Genomic DNA, 22823 nt, shown 5'->3' with positions numbered 1-22823 from the left:
TTACATTATTCACTGTGTTCTTCTTTGAAGATAATGGAATGGAATGGAATTTCAGACAGATTTAGCTGCTCTTTCTAACAGGTTAAGCAACCATGAGAAGATCCCTTATTCACTTACGTGCATTATGTTGTAAGTCTTTTGAGGATACAGGTTTTGTAAATATCATACATGTATGTTTAGGGGGCGTCACAATGACATGGAGTGACTTACACCAAAGAATTATATTATTTAAACCTGCTTCATTATATTATGCACTTTTCCATACATCATCCCATGATGCACCGGGACAGATCAGTGATCTTTCCTGAGGTCATTAGCTATGAGTTGATTCACTGTATTTACACACATTTCTCTACTGAGAAATTTTCTCCCAACACAAAACACAGTGAATATGCCTCAGGCATATTTGAACTGGTTATAGGTTTGTACTTTCAATGAAATCTTTATCAACATTAGAAGAGGAGGAGGAGGAGGACATTGTGTTATCAATGAATAGAAACACATCATCATCATCATCATCATCGTTTCACGTCTGTTTTCCGTGTTAGCATGGGTTGGACGGTTCGACCGGGGTCTGGGAAGCCAGGGGCTGCACCAGGATGCCCTTCCTAATGCCAACCACTCCGCGAGTGTAGTTGGTGCTTTTTACGTGCCAGGGGGGTCCGGCATCGGCCACGATCGGTTGGAGATTTTAACGTGCCACCGGCACGGAAGCCAGCTAAGGCGGCACTGGTAACGACCACGTTCAGATGGTGCTTTTTATGTGCCACCGGCACATGACTGATGTAAACCACTGAACAAAATTAGACACTACTTGATTTAACCTTTTTTCTTCAAAGCATGGTATTTGTTCCATCATTCTATCCAATATTCTAATTAACCACCTATAATCATCATTATTTTAACATCCGCTTTTTCTGTGAATGAATCTGATAGTTTGGATTTTTTATGGTTGGAGCATTTCCTGTTGCCAAATAAGGTAATATTCCCCCATGACCAACATGGAAACAAATGACATTCATTTACAACAGTCACATGATGTCAAGACAAGTAATCACAATCCATTTTTCTTTTATTTTTTCTCTTACTTGTTTCAGTCGTTTGACTGCGGCCATGCTGGAGCACCGTCTTTAGTCGAGCAAATCGACCCCGGGACTTATTCTTTTGTAAGCCCAGTACTTATTCTATCAGTCTCTTTTGCCGAACCGCTAAGTGACGGGGACGTAAACACACCAGCATCGGTTTTCAAGCAATGCTAGAGGGACAAACACAGACACACAAACATATACACACACATATATATATACATATATATACATATATACGACAGGCTTCTTTCAGTTTCCGTCTACCAAATCCACTCACAAGGCTTTGGTCGGCCCGGGGCTATAGCAGAAGACAATTGCCCAAGATGCCACGCAGTGGGACAGAACCCAGAACCATGTGGTTGGTTAGCAAGCTACTTACCACACAGCCACTCAACTTTTCAATAACAAATCATCCCATGCCTACTGAGGATGCTACACATCAACAATGTGTTGAAGTAGTGAATCAAAAGGATCTAAACCCTTTTAATCCAATCTCTTGTCACCATATTAACTTGATGTTTTTTAGTGGGGAGGTAACCCAGTTTTTAATGGCAATTTTTTAATGGGTGGGGGGGTGAGATAACCAAAAAGTACCTAATTCTCTTGTACATTCCAGGCACAGCTGTGTGGTTAAGGAGCTTGCTCTCCAATCATGTGGTCTTGGGTTCAGTCCCACTGCATGGTACTTTGGGCATGTGTTATCTTCTATAGCCACAGGCCAACCAAAACCTTGTAAATGGAAACTGAGGAAGCCCATCATGTGTGTGTGTGTGTGTGTGTGTGCGTGCACGTGTTTTTATTTGTACCCTTGACTGCACATCACAAGGGCACCATTGTTATACAAAACATATCGGGGACAAAACATATCTAGCTATGGAAAAAAATATTACCTTGCTTGGAAATAGGTGAAAGTTGCTGACAGGAAGGACATCTAGCAAAGAAAAATCTGCCTCTGCAATTTCCATGCAAACCTGAAAAATGGTTGTTAAAAGAGGACAATAATGATGTTTTCATAATATCAATATTCTTTTCTACTCTAGGCACAAGGCCTGAAATTTGCGGGGAGAGAGCCAGTCAATTAAATCGACTCCAGAACACAACTGGTACTTAATTTATTGACTCCAAAAGGATGAAAGGTAAAGTCAACCTCAGTGGAATTTGAACTCAGAACATAAAGACAGATGAAATACTGCTAAGCATTTCACCCGGCATACTAATGTTTCTGCCAGCTCACCACCTTACATAATATCAATATTATAGGTAAAATTAATTTAATTATATCTTGGATTTGTTAGTGTGTTGTCTGCACATGCGTACTTGGTAGGTGTTCCAAATTGTTACTTGGACAAGTACCTCTTCTTCAAGAGGGAAAAGAGTTAAAGAATACTTTTCTAGCACCTGGACCACCCAGAATCTTCAAAGCATCTTGTCTCAATTTGCACAATGCTGGCAAATATATTATTAGACTGCTAAAAACTATTTTACGTTGATAGATAGATAGATAGACAGATAAATAGACAGATGGATAGATAGGTAGATAGATAGGTAGATAGATGGATGGATAGATAGGCAGATAGATAGGTAGGTAAATAGATATGTAGGTAGATAGATAGATAGATAGATAGATAGATGCTTGTATCTTTCCATGATTTAAAAGGTTACATATCATATCAAACTTACAGAATCAGCAGCAGTGTTCTAAGGAGGAACTTTTATATTTTTTAAAGTTCATATGCAGATAGCATCAGTACCAATATAGTTCTAATTTGCTTTGAAGATATACTGGCAGATATGCTAAAGTTGATATATATATATACATATATATATATATATTATTTTTTACTGATGTTAGTTGGGATGTGTGTGTGTGTGTGTGTGTGTGTGTATATATGTATATATATAATCTTTGCCAACTATTATTTTTTGTTGATGTTAGCTGGGAAAGTGATAGATAAGGTTATTGACATATTTTTTTTATACAGAACTTGTCTGCCATTCTAATCATTATATAGATATCTTTACTACTACAATTCACAGCCACTGCCCTAACTACTATAACAACCACCAAAACAAGTACCACCACTACTATAAGTGCAACTACCAACATTACATTACTACTACAACAGTGACAAGAATAACCAAGATCCCAAACCCAAAGCGAGCCCAGCCAGCCAGCCAGCAAAACCTTTGTATGTGATGGTAGTCAATTATCTCAGTTTCAGAATTTAGGCTAGATAGTCAGTGAATCAACTTCATATAGGTCAACAGTTCCTAACAGCATGGCAATAGGATGAACATTTTCTGTCTCTCATCGTTCCAGACGAACACAATATTTTTTTTTTTTTGTTCCTTTTAATTTTAATTTTAGAATCTCTTCCTGATTCTCTTCCAACACCCTTTAAAATATCCATTCTACTTTGTCACAACTTTTGTCTCTGTCTAGATTACATTTTGGTCTGTATTGTTCTCTCGTATCTTGTTCAGATGTCCTTTTTCATTCTATATTTCTTTTATAATGGTTTACTGAGTACTTGGGTTCACAAAGAGTGTACTCTAAACATAGAGAACATGTACTTTATGACAAGCTACAACATCTGAAATCATTTGAGTCCCACATTACCAATTATTCAAATGATTGAAGTAGATAAAATAGCATGGCAATATAATAAGCATGTGTATAATATATAAGCAAAAATATTCTCAAATACATCAAAATATGTGAATACTATAACGGAAGGCAAGGTTTACAATATCGGGAGAATATCGTCTCCTTCCATCATCTTTTTGTTCTTCGTGTAGTTCAGTCTCCGGCAGGCGAAGAGAGAAGACCTCAAGTACAAAGGCTATTTGCAACTGGTTTATTTACAGGTTTCACAGGATAGGTGAAGTGTGCTGCTCTCAGCAACCACCTTTAGCTGTGTGCATTGTGTAGTCGCTCTGTTAGTGCGGGTGCATTGCCTCTGGAGATACAACCTACAGACAGGACCAGCCAGTGGTGGTGTTCAGCCAGCGCTGCTGTGTAGCGGCACCAAAAGAGACCACTCTGAACCGGGTTTTCCCAATATATACAGTTTTCCACCACGAGCCTCATTGTGATCTCGCACATGGCAAATGGATGCAGGTGAGGTCTCACTCCAGTCTTGAAGATGGCAATGGCTGCTGCGAGATCTCGTCCAATATGGCGCTGACTGCTTGTGCCGCTACAATACTTTTAAGACAAACACTTCTCTCATCATCATCATCATCATCATCATCATCGTTTAAACGTCCGTTTTCCGTGCTAGCACGGGTTGGATGGTTTGACCGGGATCTGGGAAGCCAGGGGCAGCACCAGACTCCAGTCTGATCTGGCAGAGTTTCTACAGCTGGATGCCCTTCCTAATGCCAACCACTCCACAAGTGTAGTGGGTGCTTTTTACGTGACACCTGCACAGGTGCCAGGGGGGTCCGGCATCGGCCACGATCGGTTGGAGCTTTTAACGTGCCACCGGCACAGAAGCCGTCCAAGGCGTCGCTGGCAACGGCCACGTTCGGATGGTGCTTTTTATGTGCTACCGGCACAGAAGCCAGTCGAGGCGGCGCTGGCAACGGCTACGTTCGGATGGTGCTTTTTATGTGCCACCGGCACAGGTATCGCAACTACTATTTCCATTGATATTTATTTCGATGTTCATGTACATGTACTTATCTCAACAGGTCTCCTCAAGCACAGCGGGACGTTCTGGGATCCAGGGTACTTTGAATGGGCAGGGGCTATGCGGAACTGGTGCAGGAAGCAGCCCGGATCTTTGCAGTCACAGCATATCTCCAGAGATCTCGGTCCTTCGCCATTGCCTCAGTGAGGCCCAACGCTCTGAGGTCATGTGATGTAAAAGTTTATAGTCATGTGGCACATTGCTGTACTCAAGAAGACCTGCCCACCATAACAGAATTGAGATCCCAAAACGAAGGTGACACATAAAAAGCATTGGTGTGGGTGAGGGGGTGCCACGTAAAAAGCACTGGTGATGGTGTCATGTAAAAAGCACCCACTACAGTCTGTAAAGTGGTTGGCATTAGGAAGGGCAGTAGAAACCATGCCAAAACAGACTGGTGTGGCCCCTGGCCTTGCCAGTTCCTATCAAGTTGCCTAACCCATGCCAGCATGGAAACTGATGTCAAATGATAATGATGGTGTAATAACATTCAGTGGAGGCGCAATGGCCCAGTGGTTAGGGCAGCGGACTCGCGGTCATAGGATCGCGGTTTCGATTCCCAGACCGGGCGTTGTGAGTGTTTATTGAGCGAAAATACCTAAAAGCTCCACGAGGCTCCAGTAGGGTTTGGTGGTGATCCCTGCTGTACTCTTTCACCACAACTTTCTCTCACTCTTACTTCCTGTTTCTGTTGTACCTGTACTTCAAAGGGCCGGCCTTGTCACTCTCTGTGTCACGCTGAATATCCCCAAGAACTACGTTAAGGGTACACGTGTCTGTGGAGTGCTCAGCCACTTACCCGTTAATTTCATGAGCATGCTGTTCCCGTTGATTTGGATCAACCAGAACCCTCGTCGTCGTAACCGACGGAGTGCTTCCGTAATAACATTCAACTCACCATCCCTGGACCTGGAATAAATATTTTTATTTTTATTTTTTGGAATTAATTCCCAGCTGCATTGTTTATCATTCTCATCATAATTTAACATCCACATTCCCTATTTTGCATGTGTCTGATGGAATTTATTAAGGCAGATTTCCTGTGACTGAATACCCTTCTTGTCACCAACCTTCACATGTTTCCAAGCAAAATATTACCCCATGGCCACACATTTTCCATGGAAGGCTGGAAATGAACACTTGTGAAACAGTGATACTCATTTATAACCATCACATAATGTCAAGAGGCGGGTATGCTCATACACACACACACACACACACACACACATATTTTCCATTTACAAGGTTATGGTTGGCCTGGAGACACAGTAGATGACATACCCAAGACGCTATGCAGTGGGATGGAACACAAGACCACATGGATGAGAAGCAAGATGCTCAATCATGCATCCACACCTGCACTTGATGTTAATATTCCTCAAAAATTTCAATCAATAATATTCAAATTATCACCCTTACTTGTTATTCTTAGATTTTAGACAGGGAGATTTTGTCTTCTAATTACATGGATAATCTTAGCTATTAAAAAGTTTTTCAGCTCATTGCAGAAAGCAGTCCTGGGGTATAAACCAGTGTGGGATCTTTTTAGTTTGAACGGCAGTTTTTTCTAGCAGTGTTATATGAAATTGTCACCCATTAGGGTTAGGGGTCGGGTGAAGGGTATCTTTTTTACTTCAGAAATGTAAATAAACCCAATCTGTTTCTTAAACGAGGGACATATTCATACGGCACCGAATGTTTTCACCACAATAGACGTCATTGATTGGTTGAAATTGCAGAAATTGAAAAAAAAAAACAACAAATATGTTACAAACTATAGAATTTTCTCAATAAAGCCAAGAGAAAAAGATGTTTTATAAACACATTCTACCAGTATACGAAGTTTAAAATTTTTTAGTTACCTAGAAATTATGTTAAAAACTGCCGTTCAAACCGAAAAGAACCCCCAGTGTGTTTATTGTGTATGTGTGTATATATATATATATATATATATACTATATATATATATATATATATATATATATATATATATATATATATATATATATATATATATATATATATACATATATATATATATATATATATTCAGTTCTTATAAGTGACAAACAAAACATTACTTGTACAATCTATTTAAACTTCATGTTTCAACAGATCATTGGGAAGGTTAAAGTGGTGAGGTTTTTAAATCTTGTGAGAATGGAATGAGAACCAGCAAAAATAAGTAAACAAATATACAAATAAAAAAAAAGACACTAAGCTTTAATACAAGCAATGTTCTGTTGTCCACAAATATGACACATCGCATTCTCACTTTGTCCATAATTCAAATAAGACAATAAAATGCAAAACAATACCAGCAATGGTAGTGAGAAGCATTTTAATCTCCAGCCTGAGTAGACATGACAAAAATAAACTGCAATATATATAGTACACACACACACACACACACACACACACACACACGCACACACACACACACACACACACACACACACACACACACACACATCCAACCATCACTGTCAGTTAAAATCCATTTTCCATGTTGGTATGGGTCGGGTGTTTTGACAAGAGCAGACAAGCTAGAGGGCTGTGCTATGTCCTATCGTCTGTTTTGGTATGGTTTCTACAGCTGGATGTCCTTCCTAATGTCGCCCACTTTACAGAGTGTACTAATAGTGACATTCATTTATATCTATAGGTTTCAAAAACTATGATTCTGTAAAGAAAGAACTGAGTGAAGTGTTATTTCATTTGACTCCTTTACAATTTACACTGCACTGTAGCTGTTGGTCACTAGTACACTAGACTGTTTCCCTTCTTTACAGATTGTACTGATGGTAACATTCATTTATATTTATAGGCTACTAGCAGCTAAGCCTGTTTTCACTCGGTCTGTTTGGATGATGTGGCTGTGATCGTTTTTGGTTAGGCATAATATATAACAGTCATAGGCGCAGGAGTGGCTGTGTGGTAAGTAGCTTGCCTACCAACCACATGGTTCTGGGTTCAGTCCCACTGCATGGCATCTTGGGCAAGTGTCTTCTACTATAGCCTTGGGCCGACCAAAGCCTTGTGAGTGGATTTGGTAGACGGAAACTGAAAGAAGCTTGTCGTATATATGTATATATATGTATGTATGTGTATGTATATGTTTGTGTGTGTGTGTTTGTCCCTCTAGCATTGCTTGACAACCAACGCTGGTGTGTTTACGTCCCTGTAACTTAACGGTTCGGCAAAAGAGACCGATAGAATAAGTACTGGGCTTACAAAAAATAAGTCCTGGGTTGATTTTGTTCAACTAAAAGGCGGTGCTCCAGCATGGCCACAGTCAAATGACTGAAACAAGTAAAAGAGTAAAGAGTAAACAGTGTTTGTCAGCCTTATCATTTCGGTTCCCCTGTTTCGATTGGAGCCTCCAGCTATGTGAAAATTTCCTGACCCCTACCCCATCAGAAACCAGCTTCTAAGCAACTGGTTGTTTTAATGGCAGAAGAAAGAGGGAAATTCTATTAGAAAAAGTTTTAATCGATTTTCTCGGTAAGTATGGGGGTTAGGAAAAAATACAAACTGCAGTCCACTCTATGCACCCGTCTCCACATGTGTGCCATTTTTCATGTGAATGCACCCAGTCGTTTGGCTGTGAACCTCAAGACAAGAAAGAATACAACGATCGCCCCCATGTCCAATTTATATTATAGATAAGTAGTGTCTCTTGTTTCCTATCTTCTGTGAAAATATGTTTGGCCATAAGAAAATATTACTTTGCCTAGAAACAAGTGACAGGAATGGTATCTGCCCCAATAAACTCCATCTGATCCATGCAAACATGGAAAAGTGAATGTTAAAACAATGATGATGATAAGGGTATGATTTGAATTCAGAATATAAGGCCACCCACCTAATAAGATACCAAATGGCGGTGCCCCAGCATGGCCACAGCTCAAGAGCTGAAACTGGAAAACATAAACATAAACATAATGTCTATCAATTTTGCCATCCAAGAGTGAATTAAAATATGGATGTCTAAGATAAAATGCAAAGCCTTGACATTATCGATTGGTATTTCTTCCAAATCTTTCCATTCTGGTTTCAAATATTACTTGGTTCACCTTAGCCTTTCATTCTTTTGGAATTGATAAAATATAACCAATCAAGTAAACGTTAGCACGCCGGGCGAAATGCTTAGCGGTATTTCGTCTGCGTTACGTTGTGAGTTCAAATTCCACCGAGGTCGACTTTGCCTTTCATCCTTTCGGGGTCTATAAATTAAGTACCAATTACGCACTGGGATCGATGTAATCGACTTAATACCTATGTCTGTCCTTGTTTGTCCCCTCTATGTTTAACTCCTTGTGGGTAATAAAGAAATAGGTATTGAATTACTACCCTCCTCAAAATTATTGGCTTGTGCCTAAATTAGAAACTACTACTACTGTGGAGGCACATAGCCTAGTGGCTAGCGCAGCGGACTCGCGGTCAAGGGATCGCGGGTTCGAATCTCAGACTGGGCGATGTGTATGTTTATGAGCTCCACGCGGCTCCAGCAGAAGATAAAGGCAAACTTCTGCTGACTCTTTCGCCACAACTTTCTCTCACTCTTTCCTCCTGCATCTTGCAGCTCACCTGCAACAGACCGGCGTCCTGTCCAGGTGGGGAACCTATACACCAAGGAAACCGGGAAACCGGCCCTATGAGCCAGGCATGGCTTGAGAAGGAACAGACAACAACAACAACTACTACTACTGTTATTATTATTATTATTATTATTATTATTATTATGGTAGTGAGCTGGTAGAACCATTAGCATGTTGAGCAAAATGCTTTGCAACATTTCATCCATTTTTACTTTCTGAGTTCAAATTCCTTCATGGTCAACTTTGCGGTGGCACCACCACCACCACCACCACCATTTCACTATTAATTTATTTCATCAATCCTTTCCCCAACTCCTGAAGGACAAAAGCAATGGTGACCATGACAGGGTTTTTAACTTGGAATCTAAATATAAAAGTATGTAGTTTGATAATTATTTTCTACTGTAGGCAGAAGGCCTAGAATTAGGGGGAAGGGACGGGCAATCTATCACATTAACTTCAGTACTCAACTGGTACTGATTTTATCAATCCTGAAAGGATGAACAGCAAAGTTGACCGTGACAGAATTTGAACTCAGAACATATACACAGATGAAATGCATGCTAAGTGCTAATGGTTCTGCCAGCTTGCCTTTATGCAGCTTAAAAATTGAAGTTTGGCATAAGGCCAGGAATTTGGGGCTAAGGGGTAAATTAATTACTATGACTTCAGTACTAAACTGGTACTTATTATCAACCCCAAAAGGATGAAAGGCAAAGTCAACCTCAGTGAAATTTGAACTCAGAATATGAAGACAGACAAAATGCTAAGAATTTCAATTCTGACACCTTAATTTATATAGGCGCAGGAGTGGCTGTGTGGTAAGTAGCTTGCTTACCAACCACATGGCTCCAGGTTCAGTCCCACTGTGTGGCATCTTGGGCAAGTGTCTTCCACTATAGCCTCGGGCCGACCAAAGCCTTGTGAGTGGATTTGGTAGATGGAAACTGAAAGAAACCCGTCGTATATATGTATATATATATATATATATGTGTGTGTATGTGTTTTTGTGTGTCTGTGTTTGTCCCCCTAGCATTGCTTGGCAACCGATGCTGGAGTGTTTATGTCCCCGTAACTGAGCAGTTTGGCAAAAGATACCGATAGAATAAGTACTGGGCTAAAAAAAGAATAAGTCCTGGGGTCGATTTGCTTGATTAAAGTCGGTGCTCCAGCATGGCCGCAGTCAAATGACTGAAACAAGTAAAAAAGTAAAGAGTATAAAGCTAATGTCAGCAGTTTTCTTACTGGTGACCTTACAGTAATGGTGTTAATACTTGTTGAGTCTATTATGTTTTTGTTTTTTAAATATCAAAAAAAAACATCACCAGTTCATAAAAAACGTCAAGGTCAAGTTTAAGGCATGTGATTCCCCATCCCACCCCTGTCATGGATGATTGATTTGGCAACATCTATCTGATATGGTTTGTAGAAGGGGGCTACATTTTTTCTCCATTAAATTGTTATGGGGAGAAAAAGGTTATCAGAGGAGAAGAAAGGTGGGGGTGGGGGAGAAATACAAAATAAAAGCTGACACTTCTTCTAGGTCACTTAGTACAAGACACTTGTATTAAGGCAATAAGTACAAAATCTCACCATCTTTGACTTACATTTCTTTCTTCCTGCAAGTGAAATCATTTCTTTTCTACTAAACTTCACAGGAAATGAACTCAGATTGTTCAGATTCAAGTGAGTGACATTCCCCACTCAACAAACAGAAATAGAACAAAAACTTTAAATTGTTTATCATGTGGGAAGTGGGGAAGGGTAAATTATAAAAATAGTAGAAATGAAGAATTAGGTTATGAATAAAAATAACAGTAAAGTTGGTACAAAGGAGAGAGGTCTGGTTTGAACTGAATTTACTGAGACCAATGCCTTTCCTGTGACCAATCCTCACCAGTTCCAAGTACTATTTCTCTATGGTCAGACACACTTCTGCAGAATATTGAAAATGAATGACACTGCTTGTATAACAATGGCACTCATTTACAACTATTATGTTGATGCCAAAACAAGAAGAGACAAATATACTCAACTCACACACACACACTAGATACAAATGGTTACATATACATGGCAGGATTCTTTTAGTTTCTATCTACCAAATCGATTCACAAGGCTTTGGCCAACTTGGAGCAGTAGTAGAAAACACTTGCCTAAAGTGTCACATAGCAAAATGAAACCTGAAACAAATGCAGTCATGAAGTGAACTTTTTAACTACACAGCCTAGCTTGCACCTTAACCCTTTTGTTACCAACCCAGCTGAAACCGGCTCTGGCTCTGTAGAGCAAATGTCTTGTTTTCATAAGTTTTGAATTAAAATCTTCCACCAAACCTTAGTCACATTTAATGTTCCTAACACTAGCTTAATGATAACTAAGTTATTTTACTAAATTCTTTCTTATATTTAAAGTAATTGAAAGAAACACAGAGCATCTCAAAATAAATACAGTAACGAAAGGGTTAATAGTGGTGTTCCCATGCTTGGAATCCTGCATTCTTAAACTGTTCAATGCTAAATGAAACAGCACTATTTGGGGTCATTATAACAACATAAAAAGGGTTAAAAACTTCATAGGCTATCTTAACTGATATAAACAGAAATAAATATGAAAAAGCCCAAAACTTGCTGTCACACCCCAGAAGCACTTAATAACTTTTGATAACCTCATGCGATGTTATGTTATTTCATACATTGTGATCTAAAGTTATGATTAAATTAGAAACCAAGTTTAATTAAGATCTAATGTTATAAATGTTATTAACCAATTTTAATCATGAGTTCACAAGGCCTGACCACAATTAATTCTGTGGGAAAGTGAAGTGAGAAATAGGACATGTATAGACTAAATCTAGCATGAGAATTCAGGCTGTGGTTCCTTTTTTACATATTGGTTGCTTTTTGAAGGATACATCTAATATTGTCAATGTTTTGTGGTGTCTTCTCCCATGAAGCAATTCATAGCAGCAGCCATCATGATCGGAACATTTCTCTTTGCCTTGCTACTGAGATCCCAATCAAGGTCATTCTAATTGAATCTTAAGATTATCTCCTTTCTCAAGTGTAGCTGATCTTAAATGCCTTTAAGTAATTATAATAAATCCTCAAGAGACAGAGATAATTTTAATAAATCAAGAATTTATGTTGTATGGTATTTGATATACCTGTATTTGTCTGCTGTTCTAATACAGGCATACCTCACCCTACATCGTTAATTGGTTCCAGGAGACAAAACTTAAGTGAAAAAATGACTCAAGTTGAATTAATTTGTCTCTAGGCCAAAATGTTAATAGCCATTCCCAGTTCTGTACTTTATTTATACTCTTACTCTCTTTTACTTGTTTCAGTCATTTAACTGCGGCCATGCTGGAGCACCACCTTTAGTCGAGCAAATCGACCCCGGGACTTATTCTTTGTAAGCCCAGTACTTATTCTATCGGTCTCTTTTGCCGAACCGCTAAGTTACCAACATCGGTTGTCAAGCGATGTTGGGGGGACAAACACAGACACACAAACATATACACACACACACTTATATATATACACATATATACGACAGGCTTCTTTCAGTTTCCGTCTACTAAATCCACTCACAAGGCATTGGTCGGCCCGGGGCTATAGTAGAAGACACTTGCCCAAGTTGCCACGCAGTGGGACTGAACCCGGAACCATGTGGTTGGTTAGCAAGCTACTTACCACACAGCCACTCCTGCGCCTTAAGAATGCATTTTCAATAATACATGGTTAATAATAACCTATTTTAAGCTTACAAATAATTTTCATTTCTTAATAGAGTACAGTAAAAAAAAAGTAATCTAAATTTATGAATACAATATGGCGGTGTTTACTGTACATTGCAGACACTTTATTTAATGTGTTTTGCAATTATCATAGCTTAGCACTTTCACTATGAATTTTCTTAGGAGTCATGGGGGCAAAAAATAAAGTCACAAATGAATGAGAATTAGAAAGTAGATAGACAGATGGAAACAAATCTGAATTCAAAACAATCCTGGAAATCACAATGATGTCTAACAGTAGATATTGGAACTACAGTGCAATATGAGCTCCAAAAGACTGATAAATAAAGCAACACAGCTGATTTCATGATTTCGTTCACTAAGCTACACTGCTTTATGGTGTGTAACTTAACAGTTACTGTACATATTTTAATATGATTTTATATTAACGTGGCGAGCTGGCAGAAACATTAGTATGCTGGGTGCACTGCTTTGCGCTGTTTCGTCAGTCTTTACATTCTGAGTTCAAATTCTGCCAAAGTTGACTATGCCTTTCATCCTTTCAGGGTTGATAAATTAAGTACCAGTTGCGTACTGGGGTCAATCTAATTGAATGGCCCTCTCCCCCAAAATTTAGGGCCTTGTGCCTAGAGCAGAAAAGAATATGATTTTATATGCTTTTATTCTTATTTATTGTACAGAACATGATTTTATGTGCTTTTAATGGTTTTCTAGGGATTTTATGATTCCAGTATTTGTGGTGGACAGACGTGAAGTTTAATAAAATGACTTAACTTGATTTTTATTTTTCCCTATATTATTTTTGAAAACTGACGTATAATTGAGAACGACTTAAATTGAAACAACTTAAGTCAAGGTATGCCTTTACATGCCATTGGCCACTCACTTGATTCATTTTACCATTTAACTCTTTACCATTGAAACCAGCCATATCAGGACCAAATATACTACTAGTTTTATGTTGATAACAGTCAAATCTGGCCTCTTACACCTACTGTACAATGGTCATTCTAAAAAGAAACAGTCATGTCATTAATATCTCAAAGCTACAAAATAATGCACAATAAATTCAAAACAATGTGAATAAATAAGCATTACATTTGGCAAAGTAATCTGAATGCTAAATGGTTAAATTATGCAAATTACCTTGGCCATAAATATATTCTACATTTTTTGTATAAGTCTAAATCCCTCAGCTACTAGATAAGGTCAGGTAGTTGTCCTGTTGATGATTTTGGACTCTCCTACCTTTCACAAGAGATGACACAGGTGGTGAAAGGTAGGAGAGTCCAGTTTGCTGGACATTGTTGTAGAGCTGAAAAAGAAGTAATTTCTACTCTTCTCCTCTGGAAGCCATCTACTCGCAATACCAGAAGGCGCACACTCTCCTACCCTGATGTAATCTCCAGGGATACAGGCATCCAGCAACAGGACCTCCGTAATGCCATGATGGACCGTGAAGTCTGGCGTAGCATGGTAAATTCCATTGTCTCGACCACGGTCAAACAATGATGATGATGATGATGTTGATGATAGCTATTGAACCAATAACATCTGTCCGTAACTTTCCTCTTGTCTCCAGACAATAAACCCATCTTTTCCTCAATGCATGTCTACTTTAGAGAATCCTTGGTTCTTCAGATGATCTTCCCTTCTCATGTGGAACTTGTCTTAATTGCCACTTCGCAATTATGACATGTCCTGTAGAGGCAATTTTAATAAATCAAAAATTCATCTTGTATGGTATTTGATACCTGTAATTGTTTATCTAATTCTTAATAAACTGGTTCTTGATTTCTGTAAACATGGTGGGGCTGTTTTCTTAAAAATTAGGTAGTAAAAATTGTTTTCGGTGTTACTACATCTATAGTAGAGTATTCAGGTCTATTTTGGATGTCTTGCTGTACTAACTCCTACAGGTCTTTAATAAATACATTCTTATCATGAAACTCTATCAACTTCTCTAAATCTTTTAGCAATGACATTTTGCATTTCCCATTCATTGGACAGCTCAATCATGTGACTGCTGAGACTGCTTCTGCAAATTCCAGAAAATCATGCTTTTGGCCATAGTCCCTTCCAAACTCTGTTAATACAGTTCGTGATTTCTTCATCATAAGATGCTTTGATATTATCAATGGCCTTTATGATCTTTTGCCAAAAGACCTTGATAGATTGTTCATCTTGGCCACCTATTTCAAGTTGTTTAAAAGGGCAGTGAAGGTAATACATCTTTAGCATTCAGATTATTCTGTCATATGTGATGTTTATTTATTTACATTTCTTAAAAATTAATCATGCATCAACTTGTAGCTTTGAGATTTTGAGAATGTGATTGTTTATTTTTATATTAACATTGTCAGATAGGTGTGAGAGGTTGGATCTGGCTAACTGCAACAGAAAACAAGTAGAATATTTGAGCTGGATATGTCCAGTTTAAATGCTAAAGGGTTAATATTAGAAATTAGGCACTGATCCTTAAATTGGATTAAGGGATAGTTTTGATGGTAGGTAAAATACTTCACCAGGAATGCAGTAACAAAAAGTGTTGAGATTCTGAAGGAGGCCTAGAGTATTATCAGTCACCACCAATGCCTTAGATCAGTGATGTCCAATATGGTCTAGGTGCATCGTTATTGATCCAAACCCAAGTATTGGTAGTCCACACGGTGACTTTTGTGTCATACTGGATTGCATAATGCAGTCAAAAGAAAATTTATATTTCATGGTCCTTGAAGTTTTCCATATGAATTTTGTGACTCACTTAAAAAAATGGTTGTACATCACTACTTTTGATTGAAGGTTACATTTTCAGCAATATCTTTTCTCTGTTGGATAAAAATATGAAGCAACCCACTTTATATTTCTACATATATATATATATATTTCTCACTGGATAACTATGTACCTCCTCTATAACAAGACACCTATTTCTACCTCTCTATTTTTCTGTCTTACTCTAACCTTTCATCATCTGACAGTGGATCACATCCTCCTTTATAGCAAGATACCTATTTCTGCCTCTTAACCTTTTATCCTCTGGCACAAGTTCCCTTCCTCAAATGCCCCTGTCCCTCTCATAATTCCTTGTCTTGCAAGTTACTTGGTGACCCTGCCAGTGCTGGTGCCACATTAAAAGCACCCAGTCCACACTGTAAAGTGGTTGGCATTTGGAAGGGCATCCAGCTGTAAAAATCATGCCAAAACTAACCTCACCTGTGCTAGTGCCACGTAAAGAGCACTGAGTCCACTCTGCTCAGTGGTTGGTGTTAGGAGGGCCATCCAGCTGTAAAAACCCTGCCAAAGCAGACACAGTAGCCTGGGGAAGTCTTCTACCTGGCTGCCTCCTGTCAACCATCCTACCCATACATACATGCATGGAAGACAGATGTTAAACGATGATAATATCTCTCTCTCTCTCTCTCTCTCTTTCTATATATATCTCTATATATAAATATATATATATATATATATATATATATACGCACATACACATGTATACATGAATATATATATATAGGCATACACACATGTATATGTGTGTGTATGTGTGAACATATGTATGTAGAGTCTGTGTATAAGTATATGAAACACATCACTAGATAGACTGTGTATGCTTATTAGCTCTGTTTGTATATGCAACAAATGCATTCTCCTTTTCATATGTTTGTTTTCCAGGAAACTTCACATGACCTGCTGTCAGCCTTTTGTTATTTTAACTCATATACTCTTTGTAATGGCATCTAGATGTGTACAAATTTCTATGAAAGCCACATAATATATATATATATATATATATATATATACATACATACATACATACATACCCCCCACACACACTTCTATAGCTTCTATTATCATACACTTCTAGTTGTTGTCTATACAAAGAATTCTAATGTTCTGATATTGTGATGTAACTAATTTACAAGGAATTTCATTCAGATTTTATCAATGCTCTCAACCACCACTACTACTACTACCTGTTACTCTTATGTCTCACCCACTGCCCACCTTCCAGGCCCTACACTTTCTACTTTACAGAATCTAGAACATCAACTTTTCTGGAATTTCCTTGATGGTCACATTCTCCCTTTCTAAAACTGATTTACAAAATATGCTAGCCAAATGTAAGTTGTATTCATTTCCCAAGTCTGAAGACTAGATGCACAACCCCTCCTGCAGACTAAGCCATGAAATGACCACCACCACCAATAATAATAATAATAATAATAAGCACAAGGCCTGAGATTTGTGAGCATTGGAGTCAGTGGATTAAATTGATTCCAGGGTTTAATTTGTACTTTATTTTATTGACCCCAAAAGGATGAAAGGCAGTGTTGATCTTGGTGGGATTTGAACTCAGAATGTAAAGAGCCAGAAGAAATTCTATTAAACATTTTGTCTAACATATTAACAATCCTGCCAGCTCACCACCTTAATAATAATAATAATAATAATAATAATAATAATGATGGTGATGGTGGTGATGATGATGATGATGATGATGATGATCCTCCTCCTCCTCCTTAGTTTGGCACAAGGCCATCAATTTTGAGTGGTGGAGGAGTTGATTACATTGACCCCAGTGCTCAAAAGCTACCTATTTTACTGGCCCCACAAAAGGATAAAAGACAAAATCGACCTCAACAGAATTTGAACTCAGAAGATAAAGACAGATGAAATGCTGCAAAGCATTTAGTCTGGCATGCTAATGCTTCTGCCCACTCACTGCCTTAATAATAATAATAACAATAATAATAATGATTTCAAATTTTGGCACAAAGCCAGCAATTTCGGAGATGGGGTAAGTCGATTGCATCAACTCCAGTGTTCAACTGATGCTTATTTTATCAATCCTGAAAGGATGAAAGGCAAGGTCTTAATAATAATAATCATCATAACAACAATCCTTTCTTCTTCTGTAGGCAGCAAGGCCTGACATTTAGGGGAGGGGACTAGTCAATTATATCACCCTGAGCACTTGACTAGTACTTTATCATCCCTAAAGGATGAAAAGCAAAGTTGAATTTAGTGGAATTTGAACTCAGTATGTAAATAGAGCAAATATTGCAGAGCACTTTTTCTCTTGATATTCTGATAATCCTGCCAGCTAGCCACCCTTAACTGTTTCTGATATAGATGAGACACCATAAGTTTGGAATAACATGGATGGTCAATTATATTAACTTCAGTACTTGACTTGTACTTTATTGTATTGACTCTGGAATGCAAAGTGGGCTTTGGTGAGATTAGAACTTTGAACGTAAAGTGATGGGATGAAAACTGAAAAGCATTTTGCTTGACTCTCTAACAGTTCTGCCACTCTATCGCTCTAACAATAATCACTATTTTGACCAGACTATTGGATGTTGTTACACACCACTGGTCACAATGCGTTACCTTGCACTGTTGTAGCTTTACCACAGTTGTAGCCATACCACAGGCTAGGCAGGCATGCAGGCAGACCAGTCTGTTACAAGGTTAATCATTTACAACTGACTGAACTGAAGCAATACAAAATGAAGTGTTTTGCTAAAAAAACGCAATGCACCACCAGTCTTGGAATCAAAACCATAATTTTACAATTGTGATTGCAACATGACTTCACATAATAATAGTAATGATAATAGTACCAGGCAGTGGCTCTCATGGCTTCTGATCTTAACTGATTGGAAGTGTTATCATGTACATTGTTTTGTCTTGGTATAAAAGATGGGCTACAGCAAATATTCTGCTCAATACCACAGATTTGCTTGTCAGTTGTTTGACCTTAACCGGTTGACCATATCCCTTAGTGGCTGACGATATGTGCATCTCTGATCACGAGCAGAAGTAATAGGGGAGCATCATAGCCATGAGTTGAGAGGAATTCTTCGGGGTTTGAATAATTCACCTCTGGAAACATGGGTGTTTCTTTCAATATCCTTAAACAACCCTTATTCAGGGACCTTTTGAGTGGGATGGGCTACTCGACCAGAAGAAAATTCTAACTGGGCCCCACCTGCAAGGTCATGTGCTGTTTATCTTGATATGAGATCACCATGTCGCACACATATGGTTGTGATGCATGTGCCTAGTGTACTCTTAGACGGGTAGTCATGATGGGTATACTGGGCTTCGTATATTTTACCCCAGTTTCACTTTGATGGCATGCACCGCTCTCTCACCCAATAATAATAATAATAATAATTATCATTATTATTATTGTTGTTTCCAGTATAAATGAATAGCAGCAGTTTTGAGCGCAGGGATTTAGCTGATACCATTGACCTTAGTGCTTACTGATCTGAAAAGGATAAAAAAGAAAATTAACCCCAGCAAGATTTCAACTCAGAATATTAGAAGATGGAACAAATACCACAAGGTATTTTCCACAACACACTCATGATTTTGCCATCTCATTTCCATAATAATAATAATAATAACAATAATAATTTTCTTTTATAAGACCTGGCCATCAGATTTTACAATTGCATTGTACCTCACCTGTTTGTATCTTTAGATATAAAAACCTGTTCTTTGATGTCTCTGGCTGAAGCTGAGGTGCAGCTTGTATAAATTAAAGCAAAGGCAAAGTATGATGATAATAATAATAATAATAATAATAATAATAATAGTAATTGACATGTAGCTAATATAGTGTTTTCTTTCTGTTTCAGGTAAGTTCTTATTTCTAGAAAAGGTATCAACTTTAGAAAACAAAAAGGTAAAAATTATTTTGTTTTATAACTTTCCAGTCTAACATTCTTTTACGTAAGCTCACAATCTTTTTTCTCTTTCGCAAATATACACACATATATCTGCCCATCCATGATTCACTATCTTCAAATAACTTTCTAGCCCTCTTCTTATCTGTTTCCATTTTTCTTGATTTTTTTTTTCTTTTTGCAATAGTAACTAATCCACTGGAAACTCATGTTGTTTCCTTAAATAACTAGTTGCTTCGAAATGTTGCTTAAAGGTGTATGGCTTATCTAGTCAACAGATATACATTAGTACTAGGCTGTTGACATTGAAGATGTTAGTACTAACAGTTTGTTAGAGAATTATTAATGATGCCAAATCGGTAAGAGGTTTCAGTAACATTTAGATGCTGAGGAATATTAGCATCCCTTAGTAAACAGTTTGACCCTTTTGATTCCAAACTATCTGAAACTGCTCTTGGTTCTATAATAAAAATTCCCTGAATTAAAACCTTCTATCAAAATTTCATGTTAATTTATATTAAAAACGTTGTCATTATCATCATTTAATGTTCTCCTTCCATACTGGCATGGGTTGGACATTTTGACAGGAACTGGCCAGGCAGGAGCCTGTGCCATGCTTCTGTATCTGCTTTGGCATGGTTTTTATGGCTGGGTGCCCTACCTAACACCGACCACTCCGTAGAGTGGGCTGAATGCTTTTTACATGGCACTCACACAGACGATGTCAGTACCAAATGCCATATTAATAATGATAGTTACTTTAACAAATACTTCATCATTTTCAAAATGAATTAAAACAATGTTTTAGTCATTGGATTAAGGCCATGCTGGGATACCACCTTGATGGCTTTAGTCACAAGGATGTAGCAAGTGAACATCAGTTGTCATATAGTAAGGGCACAAACACACACAAACGTACATGTGCATATATATATATATATATATATATATATATATATGCGCATGTGCACATACATATATATATATATACATCCTTTTGCATGGCCATACTGGAGCAACACCTTCAAAGGTTTTTAGTCAAAGAAATTAGCCCAGGACGAATTCTATCAGTGTCATTTGCGAAACTGCTAAGTTACAGGGACATAAACACACCAACATTGGTTGTCAAGTGATAGCAAGGAGACAAACACAGACACAAACACACACACACACACAAATATATACATACATATGTGTGTGTGTGTGTGTTTTATATATATATATATATACCAAGGCTTTAATTGGCTTGAGGCTAAAGTAGAAGATACTTGCCCAAGGTGCCAGGCAGTGGGACTAGGCAAATTGAAAATTAGAATTAACGAATAACAAAACAACAAATGTCAAACATCAAAAGGATGTACACATGGAAAATATAGCTTGAAACTCAGTATAAGATGGTAAAAAGAGTAGGTGAATAACATTTTGCACATAGCTCATTGTCAGAAAGAGGAGAAAGGGAAGGTCTAGAGAAGGAAAAAAAGTCCAAGAAAAGCACGTGTGTAATTACATGGCTCACACACACACACACACACAATGGTCTGCTACACAGTTTCCATCCACCAAATTCACTCGCAAGGCATTAGTTGGCTCAGGGCTACAATAGAAGAAACTTTCCCAAGTGTCATGCAATGGGAGGGACTGAACCCAAAGCCACTTGGTTGCAAAGCAAACACTTGAACTCTGCATCCATTGTTTGTGTCTATATATGATAACAAAAAGGGTTAAAAGAAATTTGAAAATATTGTCTACAAGACAGCTATAATATTTGGAATTAAGTACAAAATAAAGAGTATTAATAGCAGAATACAAAACAAAGAAATTTATGACAAGATTTCATGGTTTACATGTATGGCTTTATAAATAAACTAGCAGTATAGCCCAGTGTTGCTTAGACTTGTTTTCTTTTCGACCCTTTAGAATTGGAATTTTTGAAAAGTAAAAATTTTGCATTATGTAGCTTGTTATTCTCTTTAAGTGAACATTTTTCTGGTTGAAATATACCGAAAAATGGTGACAAAGTAGTCAAAAAATCGTAAATAATAGGGATTTTCATAGAAAAAAAGCACTGTTTGATGTAAATAATTTTTGGTGTTAACACGGTCCGATTTGAATTTTTTCTTCTACGGAAGGAAGAGCAAGCCTTCTTCTATCATACTCTTAATTTTGGTCAACACTATCTCGGAGGAGATAGTGTTAGTTGAAGGCTACCAAACCTGCCATACACAGACAACTTCAGCTTTATATATATAGATTTAGTCTGAGAATACTTTAGTTTCAATATATTTTCTGATTACAAATTGTAGTCTATGACTGTAACTAAATGAAAGGAAGAATAAAGAGATGGGATAAGAATTAAGTTAGAAGAAGAAAAAGAAAAGTAGAAAATCATAGTGAAATTTATCTTGAAGAATGCAGTGTTTTCCAACCTGGATGCTGGAACATATTGGTGAGCTGCCAACAGTTTCCAAACTTACAATAAAATAGTCTTACTTACATCTCTAACATTGGTTAAAGTTGCTAAGTGGATAATTTCACAAAATGGAATAAATAACACCAAGTTGTTGCTATAAAAATACATAAAATATGATGTCGTTAACAAAGATTTGGTTATGTTATATTTGGCTGGTTTACCTCTAATTGTCTTTAGTTCCAGGTGGTTCATTGCCAGTATTTACTTGATTCTCAGCTTACATTTCTTTTTAAATAAACAGGCGCAGGAGTGGCTGTGTGGTAAGTAGCTTGCTTACCAACCACATGGTTCTGGGTTCAGTCCCACTGCGTGGACAAGTGTCTTCTACTATAGCTTCGGGCCAACCAAAGTCTTGTAAGTGGATTTGGTAGATGGAAACTTAAAGAAGCCTGTCGTATACATGTATATATATATATATATGTGTGTGTGTGTATGTTTGTGTGTCTGTATTTGTCCCCCTAGCATTGCTTGACAATCGATGCTGGTGTGTCTACGTCCC

The 22823-nt window shown here is 37.8% G+C and overlaps 1 protein-coding gene and 1 long non-coding RNA gene across 4 annotated transcripts in view; both read left to right on the top strand.

Annotated features, from left to right (window-relative positions):
• Positions 1–22823, top strand: part of LOC115211302 (breast cancer anti-estrogen resistance protein 3 homolog) — a 242706-nt gene that overhangs the window by 93841 nt on the left and 126042 nt on the right. The window lies entirely within an intron of this gene.
• LOC118762111 lies at positions 1168–20995 on the top strand. The gene is made up of 3 exons (XR_004997894.1): positions 1168–1212; positions 20885–20891; positions 20954–20995. It is a non-coding gene; the product is annotated as an uncharacterized LOC118762111 (long non-coding RNA).

Source organism: Octopus sinensis, linkage group LG1, assembly GCF_006345805.1.
Source record: "Octopus sinensis linkage group LG1, ASM634580v1, whole genome shotgun sequence".
NCBI lineage: Eukaryota > Metazoa > Mollusca > Cephalopoda > Octopoda > Octopodidae > Octopus > Octopus sinensis.
The sequence above is the reverse complement of the archived record's forward strand: the minus strand, read 5'-3'. Positions and strand labels throughout refer to the sequence as shown.